This window comes from Prionailurus viverrinus, unplaced genomic scaffold, assembly GCF_022837055.1.
Source record: "Prionailurus viverrinus isolate Anna unplaced genomic scaffold, UM_Priviv_1.0 scaffold_45, whole genome shotgun sequence".
Lineage (NCBI taxonomy): Eukaryota > Metazoa > Chordata > Mammalia > Carnivora > Felidae > Prionailurus > Prionailurus viverrinus.
The window spans coordinates 3,480,864-3,490,228 of NW_025927610.1; the positions used below are offsets into that span (position 1 = coordinate 3,480,864).

Consider the following 9,365-nt stretch of genomic DNA (forward strand, 5'->3'; position numbering starts at 1 on the left):
ATATGACTTCACTCATATGAGGACTTAAGGAGACAAAACAGATGAACATAAGGGAAGGGGAGCAAAAATCACATAAAAACAGGGAGAGGGACAAAACAGAAGAGACTCATAAATATGGAGAACAAACTGAGGGTTTCTGGAGGGGTTGTGGGTGGGGGATGGGCCAAACAGGTAAGGGGCATTAAGGAGGGCACTTGTTGGGATGAGCACTGGGTGTTATACATAGGGCATGAATTTCTGGAATCTACTCTTGAAAGCATTGTTACACTATATGCTAACTTGGATGTAAATAAATAAATAAATAAATCTTATTTTTAAAAAGGTATCCAGGGGAAATTTTTTATATACAGGAGCAAAGAAAAGGATGTTTTGTTGATGTCCTGTTGGGTGAACACAGTGTGTGCAGGAAGACAGTGGCGCAAGATCTTTACAGTACTGAAAACAAAACCTGCCAACCTTCATTCTTTACTGTCGATAATGTCATTTGGGAACAAAGATGAAATGAGGACTTTTTCAGACATAAGGAGCTGGAAGAATTACTTACCAGCAAATCTATACTAGAAGAACTGTTAAAGGACATCCTCTGAGCAGCAGGAAAGTGGCACCGGATGGAAACCTGAACACACACACGCACACATGCACGCACATGCACACGGACACACACGTGCACACACACACACACTATTGATAATAATAAAGAGCACCCGAGATGGTAGCTTCATGAGTAATAATAAGAAATGTTTTTCTTATTATTTAAATCTCTTTAAAAGACAATTAGCTATTTTTTTTTTTGTAGGCTCCACATCCAATGTGGGGCTTGAACTCAAGACGCTGATATGAACAGTCACGTGCTCTACTGACTGAGCCAACCAGACACCGTGAGAATCAGCTGTTTAAAGCAAAAACAACAACAGTGTATTGTGGGGCTTGTATCATATGAAAAAGTAAAATATATGACCACAAAAGCACAAAGTCTGGGACGAAAAAGTGAAAATACAGTGTAACAGGGCTCTTTTACTACATAGAGACGGTATCATATCATTGACAGGAGACATTGCCAAGTTAAAAACATGCTGTATAAATCCCAAAGCAGTCACTAAAATAGTTGCACCTAATAAAGCAACAAAGGAGGGGTGCCTGGGTGGCTCAGTCGGTTAAGCGTGCGACTTCGGCTTGGGTCATGATCTTGCGGTTCGTGGGTTTGGGCCTCGCATCGGGCTCTGTGCTGACAGCTCAGAGCCTGGAGCCTGCTTTGGATTCTGTGTCTCCCTCTCTCTGCCCCTTCACCGCTCATGCTCTGTCTCTGTCTTTCTCTCAAAAATAAATAAACATTAAAAAAAAATTTTAAAGCAACAAAGGAGACAGATTGAATGAGGGTTTTATTGTTTGTTTGTTTGTTTGTTTACTTTTGAGAGAGAGATTGTGACCTGAGCTGAAGTCAGACACTTAACCGACTGAGCCAGCCAGGCTCCCCGGAATGAGTTTTGTTTTTTTTTTTAAGACAGAAAGCAGGAAAAGTGGGGGAAACAATAGACAAGACAAATAAAAGATAAATAGCATGATGACAGATTAAACCCAACCACATCAATAATCACACTAAATGTAAATGGCCTAAACATCCCAATTAAAAAGCAGAGGTTGCCAGATTGGGTAAAATAGCAAGATTCAACTTGGTGCTACCTATGTAAACGCACTTCACAGACACAAATCGGGGAAAGTAAAAGGGTGGGGAGAGTTATCCTATGCTGACGCTCATCAAAAGAAAGAAAACCCACAGTGAGAGTATCACCAGGGATAAATAGGTTCATTTTGCGATAACAAACTGATAACATCATCAAAAGGACATAACAACCCTAAATGTGCATGAACCTAATGACAGATGATAAAAGTCCATGAAGCAAAAACTGATGGGGGAAATGGGCAAATCCACAATTATACACAGAGTTCCACTCTCTTCTCCCAATATTAGATTCCACAAATGGGCACAAAATAATTAGGGACATAGAAGACTTGAAAAACACTGCCACCTAACTTGGCCTAATTAATATTTATAGGAGAGTCTTTCATCTTCTGGGCCCAGGTCTCAACATATATAAAATAATTCAAGTCATTAAAAGAATGCTCTCTGACCACACTACAATTATATTAAAAATCACTAACAGAAAGCTATCTGGAAAATTCGCAAATATTTGCAAACCAAATAATCTGCTTCTTAATTTCCCATGTATTGAAGAAAAAACAAAATGAAAATTAAAAATTATTTTACACTATGGGGCACCTGGGTGGCTCAGTCAGTTGGTCAACCGACTCTTGATTTTGGCTCAGGTCATGATCCCAGGGTCATGGGATCAAGCCCCACATTGGGCTCCATGCTGAGCATGGATCCTGCATGGAATTCTCTTTTCCTCTGACCCTTCACCCAGCTTGTGCTCGCTCTCTTTCTCTCAAAATAAGTAAATAAACTTAAAAAGTTATTTTTCCACAAAAGAGAACATGCAAATGCAACTTAAAAAGTTATTTTGAACAAAATGGAAATGAAAAGACAACATGTAAAAAAAAAACCTGTGGAATGCAGTTAAAGCAGTACTTAGGGAAATGTATACCACTACGCATGTATTTTAGAGAAGACATGATTCATTGACCTTAGCGTCCATCATGAGAACAGATGAAACCCAAAGTAGACAGAAAGAGAAATAATAAAGGTCACATTAGAAATCAGTGAAATAGAGGGGCGTCTGGGTGGCGCAGTCGGTTGAGCGTCCGACTTTGGCCAGGTCACGATCTCGCGGTCCGTGAGTTCGAGCCCCGCGTCGGGCTCTGGGCTGATGGCTCGGAGCCTGGAGCCTGTTTCCGATTCTGTGTCTCCCTCTCTCTCTGCCCCTCCCCCGTTCATGCTCTGTCTCTCTCTATCCCCAAAATAAATAAAAAAAACGTTGAAAAAAGAAAAAAGAAATCAATGAAATAGAAAAATAGAGAAAAATAATGAAACCAAAAGCTGTTTCTTTAAGAAAATCAGTAAAATCCATAACTCTCTTACAGATGGATCTGGAGTTAAAGAGAAATGAAACAGGAATTGATATCAGGAATGAGAGGGGCTACACCACTATGGGTCTAACACACGTTAATATAAAAACAGGAAATATTATTAATAACTTCACACCAACAAATTCGACACATTAGATGAAATGGAAAAATTCACTGAATATTAAAAACTGCCAGAGCTCATTCTACAAGAGCTAGGGAGCCTGAGTATATCTATTAAATAATTTGAACTTATAGTTAAAAACCTTCCCACAAAGAAAACATCACACCCAGAGGACTTCACTGAGAAGTTCTACAAAACATTTAGGGAAGGGGGAGCCTTGCTGCCTCAGTCAGCGGAGCGTGTGACTCCTGATCTCAGGGTGGTGAGTTCGAGCCCCACATTGGGTGTAGAGATTCCTAGAAACAAACAAACAAAAAGAAAAACAAACAAACATTTGGGGAGGAAACAAAACCCATTTTACAAAAATGCTACCAGAAAAGGGAAGAGAAGGAAACACCTCCCAACTCATTCCATGAAACCGGCAAGTATGAAAAGGGATAACATATGGTGATCAGGTGGGGTTGAGCCCAGAGACGCAAATTGACATTTGAAAATCCGTTAGTGTAATTTACCATGTTAACTGAAAGAAAAGCCGTAAGATTACCCCGATAGATACAGAAAAAGCAACGGACAGAATCTAATACCTGGTCCCGATGGAAAAAAACTCTCAGCAACCTAACCCTGGAAAAGGCTTCTCCGGTCTGAAGAAACATTACTGTTGACATCACCTTAATTATTAAAGGCCAACGCTAAGGCTCGCTCTGAAATCGGAACAAGGCGGTGGGTTCGCTCTTTCCATTCTGCTATTCCACGTTGTACCTGGAGGTTCGAGCCAGTACGGATTGGAAAGAAATAAGCAAAATGGCCTTGACTTGCAAATGACATGATCATCTATGTAGAAAATTCTATGTAATCTGCAAGAAAAAAGCCACCAGAACTAATATTAGCGCACTTTCCGAGGCGCCAGATCAACGTAGGCGTGTGCTGAACAGAGCTCCCCACACGGGTGACACGACCACTTTGGAAAACGGTTTAGCAAGCGTTTTCAGAGGTAAGCACACATCGCGTCTAGTCTTGCGATCTGGTCATGCTACTCCCAGGTGTTTACCCAACAGAGAAGAAGGCGCGTGTCCGTACAAAGACTGGTGCACGGATGTGACAGCCCCAAACCGGAAACCACACAGATGTCCCACAAGTGAGTGGGCACCCGGACTGCCCCACACCCACAGGACGGGACCTAGTCAACAGTAGAATGAAACAGGTGTCTCAAGGGAAAGAAACGTTAGAAGTAAAGAGTGCACGTTGCATGATGGCATCTGTGTAACATTCTAGAACAGCCAGTGGCTCTGCGGGGACAGGGCAGGATCCGGGGACGGGGGAGGCGTGGGGACGTCTGGGGGTGATTGATGATGCTGTCTGGACTGTGGTCTTGGATGTAAATGTGCCAAAACGTATCCAATTGTACACTTTCGATAGTGCACATTATCGGTTCCGTTATGCTTCAGCAAAGGCGCTGTTTTAAAAGACAACCCAGGTTGACGTGCTGGAAGGACAGAGGAGAGCCCTCCACAGAGCGGTCGGGTCAGGACACGGCCGAGGGGACAGGCCTGCGGCACACGGACGCCGCATCAGTGTTTGTTGAGTGAGTACATGAATGCCCGACTCGGGGATGTAAATCGTTCTAGACGTCTTAACACGCGCGCAACCTCTTTGGTTTTGCTTTCCCTCCTGCCACTGCTCTCTCAACTTGAGAACACACTGGAGCTTTCCCTCAACAGAGCACAGGGCTGGCCTCCTTCCTGCATCTGTTCTGGAACCACTGTTTGGCCAGACCGGGACCCACTTACTCCTTCCTCTTCGAGGGACACCGGGGGTGCTACCTGTGACTCTCAGCCACAGACAGCGTACGGGGGGCGGCCCCACGCACATCCTTCTGAGAGGTGAGCTCGGAGGAGCAGCCCCTGGTCTAAGCCTTGACCTGGGAGCCCCTTCCCGGGGTTGGCTGTCCCCACAGAAGGGTCACCGGGTGTGGGCGTGTGACACCAGTCCTGCTTCACGGCGGGCTCTCCCAGGACGGGGCGAGAACTCCTGGGGCTGACCAACACTCCTGCTGAGAACCAGCCTCAGGCCCCTGCGTATGTGCACCCCTGGTCCCTGAGGGGATCCCCCGCCCCTGCCCCCGGCCTGGGCAGGCCAGGCCATCCTGAGCAGGGCCGACCGGTGGACAAGCCTCCCTGGTGGCGAAGCCCAGCTCACACTGTCATTGGCCCGGGGTGTTCCTTCTCAGGCTTCTCTGTAGCTCTCCCCAAGGGTAGTGGTCTGGAGCGGGAGGCAGGAGCTGGGGACGGTGCTGGCATTCACGGCCCCCTCCCGCCTACCACACACGACGTCCCCTGGAGGGACGGCCATCGCGCCAGCCCGCCCGGGGCCCCTGTGTGGCCGGTGGGCGACGGGGCTCTGGCCCTCTGGCTGCTGAGTGGGGGTATCCACAGCCCAACTTGGCTCGGGCGGGGAGGGGCCGCTTGCAGAGGCCTTCTCCTCTGCCAACCCAGGTGGAGACCCTCGACCAGAAGGGTGTCGGGGAGACTTCTGGCCTGGTGTCAGGGTGCCTGGGCCACGCCCCAGTGGGCATGGCAGATGGTAACGTCTCGGTGCTGGGCCGGACAGTGGCACGCATGAACCCCGGCAGCCACACCCCGCACTCACCCAGCCTGGGAGGGGTGTGCATCCGTGCCGTCCCATCACGCCAGGGGCCAGGTTCCATCCACACCCTCCCACTGCCCAAGCTGCCCCAGCGCCCTCTTTGGGCTGTGAGCGAGGGCACCAGGCTCAGGGTGGCCCTCCTCTGCAGCCGCGCCACCCCTCCTGCGGCCCTCAACGGGGCCCCCCTCCCCTCCCCTCCCCCAGCAGGCCCACTGCCGGCCCCTCCCTGTGCTGGACTCCAAGTCATGCCTGGTTTGGTCTATGCACAAGCTGGGAGGAGTCCAAGGGCAAGGTTAGAGGCCTCGGGCCTGCGGGGCACCCCTCTCTTCCTCCCTCGCACCTGGAAGGGTAACACCCCTGCCTGGGGCTCCCTTGGGCTTTCTGCTTCCCGACCCGCCTCTGCAGCCGGTCCCTGCGTCGAAGCCGGAGTGCGCACGTCCTCCCTGCCGGGGCCCTGACCCACGGGGCCATCAGCACTGGCAGTGGCCCCAGGACACGGACCTTCCACACGGGCTCCTGGCACGAGGCGGCTCAGCTCTGAGGAGTTGGGGGTTGACCTTGTGGCTGGGAAGTGGCTCCCCGGGCACAGCGCAGGTGGAAGCAGAAAGGGAAGAAGGGAAGCTGAGCGGGGCCACGTGGGGCCGGGTCTCTGTGGCCACTGGGTGGCGCAAGGCTGGACTCGCGGAGGTCCCCGTTTGCTGAGGAGTAGCGTTTACAACCTGTAAACTGCTTGCAAACCGTCCCTCAGGAGGGACACCCGAGACTTGAGGAGGACATGGGGCCAAGGCCGCTCGGTCCTCTAGCCCAGGGCCATCAAGCCCTCGCCCGTCACATCTGTGCCCGGTCATCCCTCCGCCTCCAGAACCACGAGGAGGTGCGACCCTAACACGGCACCCCCCTCCCCCCCGGGGCGAGGAAGCCCGGGTCTCTGCAGCTGCCCTGACAGGACCCGAGAAGCCTCATGGCAGCGTATCTCGATCGGCACACAGGTGCGTGACGGTGCGGCCACGGGGACCGGGTGTGCGGAGCCGGCCCGAGCGCCTGGAGTGGAGGAGGCTGGCTGCCCACCGGCAACTACAGCGCCACCCGCCTCGGGACCTGCCGCTCGGGACCTGGGGTCCTGGCCGTGCCCGAGACAGGCCAGTGAGTCGGATCAAGTCCTGAGGGGCCCCGGGCGGCCCACACGTGGGTGTCTCTGAAGTGGCGGACTGCAGGCGTCTTCTGCAAACAAGAAGCGACCGGTTACGTGCAGGGCGCCAAGAGACGAAGCAGACGGGCAGCTTCCAAAGCACCTGCTCGGGGCATCTGCAGGCAGATGGTGTCTGGTGGGCCGTTCTCAGACACGACCAGTCACAGTGACGCTCCAGAGCCCTTGATGGAGGGGCAGGTCGGGTCCCCTAAAGGAAGAGCTCGTAACGCAGTTGCTGGCACGTGTCCCCAAGTGCATACGGGGCACTGTGACTGCTCTCAGACCTCTGGGGTTTACTGGATAATGGCCCTGGGATGATGCCAATACCATCACCTGAAAGCCATTACAGTGGCGGCGGGGGGCAGTAGAGGTGGCACTGGCCGAGTCCGTGAGCCCGAGGGCTCTGCAGACTCTGCCTTCAGGGCCTTCTGTAGTCCCCGGAACGTAGGGAGGGGGCGTTTCTATGTAACCAGTGGCCCGGCCATTGCGGAAGCCCCCAGGCCGGCCCCTCCCTGCCCAGCCCAGACCAGCACGGTTGTGCGACACCCGCAGAGATCGGTTCCGGCGTCAGACCCTTGGGAGCTGCCAGGGGGCGGATCCCTTCTGTGTTCACACAGCTTGCCGGATGCTGCCAGGACAGGTGACCACCACGTATCCTGTGGCGAGGCCGATCGTAGCTGAGAGTACGGAGAAAACCACATGTGGTTCCGTCACCTGATCCACGGCTAACCTGCATATGCTTTTCTGTCCTCAGCGAAGAAGAAAATCGTAACAGCCAGTTTTCGCACAACGCAGAGGCCAGCACGCTCCCACGGTGCACCTTGACGGCACCACCCCCGTCTTAGTCTGGCCCTGAAGAGGACACTGCCCGGCCGGGCGGCCGGCCGGCCGAACTTGGGCAAGTACCCTGCATGCCCTGGTAAGACCCGTGGTGACCACAGGGTGGGAAAGGCCAGGAGCTTCCAGGAAAACCTTCGGGATCCGACGGTCTAGGAGATGCCGGCACGTCCTGTCTGAACTAAGGGAATTCGCCGCGCCCGACAGCACCCGCTTCTGCGAGGCCCAGTGCTCGGTGACACTCTAGACTGGGGGTGCGGCACGCACCAGCACACGCAGTCTTCTCTAGCCGCTTTCCTGGGCATCGGGCAGCGTCGGCAAGAGAAGTCCCTGCAGCTCATCCAGGCAGGACACAGGCCACTCGCCACTTGGGTGGACGGCCCGTCGGGCCCACATTGCCGGTGGCAGGTGCCCACAGGAGAAAGCCCTCCAGCCCAGACTCCTAGCGCCCTAGGGCAAGGCCACTTCCTCCTGATCAAAATCAGTTATGCACTCGAGGGGGCGCCTGGCGGGCTCAGCCGGTGGAGCGTCCGCCTTCGGCTCGGGTCATGATCTCGCGGTTTGTGAGTTCCAGCCCCGCGTCGGGCTCTGTGCTGACCGCTCGGGGCCTGGAGCCTGCCTCGGAGTCTGTGTCTCCCTCTCTCTCGGCCCCTCCCCAACTCACTCTGTCTCTCAAAAATAAACATTGAAAAAAATTAATTATCCACTTGAAAAGCGGCCCTGAGCTGGGGCAGAAGTCTGGTCCCATCTCCCCAGTGGCCGTGTGACCCAAGTGCCCCCTGAGGACCAAGTGCGTGCAGTGTTCCGTCCCGAAGGAAAACTAGTAGGGACTGGCCCAGGAACAGCTGGAAGTCAGTGGAACAGACAGGAAGTGCCGGCCGCCCTTGCTCTCAGCCCACCGGGGCTTTACCGGGGAGGGGGCGGGGGGGGTGGGTGGGTTCCTGCTGGCTGTTGGGATACGAGAACGTGCAGACACGGTTGTGGGCAAAGGCACACACGTACGGTGCCTCAGCGGGCCGAACCCAGCCCACGCACCGGGCCGGCCCGGCTTCGCACAAGGTATCGTCCAGAGGGGCGGGAGGCTGGCCAGACTCCTGAAGCCCAAGACGGGAAACTTGAGGACGAGGTCCGGGGAGAAGCACGGAGGGAGGGTGTTGTGTCCCACGGACACACCTGCCTGGATCTGGGGGTGTCCCCGCACCTGGGACTCAGGCCTCCCTGCCACCCCAGTGCTATCGCCCCGAGCCCAGGCAGAGAGACTGCGTGTGGACCAGTCACGAGGACTCCCCAGCTCTCGGGAAGCCCAACCACAAATCCGCAAGGACCAAAGCTACCCGTCAGCGGGTCGGAGAACGGGGTTGCGTGGGCAACCTGGTGGCAGCCTGACAACACGAAGTTGCAGTCACGGTGGGGACACCACGACCGGCAGAGGGTACGGCGGTGCCGTCCTGACTGCCCCGGAGCCACAGCCACCTCCAAAGGAGGGACTCCTCCGACCTCCGGCTTGAGCTAGGAGCTCAGGGCTGAGGTGCAAACTCTGTCCGTGTGCTG

At 53.7% G+C, this 9,365-nt stretch overlaps 1 long non-coding RNA gene across 1 annotated transcript; it reads left to right on the forward strand.

Moving 5' to 3' along the window:
- Positions 1 to 4,502: 4,502 nt before the first annotated feature.
- LOC125159161 (uncharacterized) lies at positions 4,503 to 8,097 on the forward strand. Its single transcript, XR_007149705.1, has 3 exons — positions 4,503 to 4,727; positions 4,864 to 5,025; positions 7,732 to 8,097. It is a non-coding gene; the product is annotated as an uncharacterized LOC125159161 (long non-coding RNA).
- The last annotated feature ends 1,268 nt before the right edge of the window (positions 8,098 to 9,365 follow it).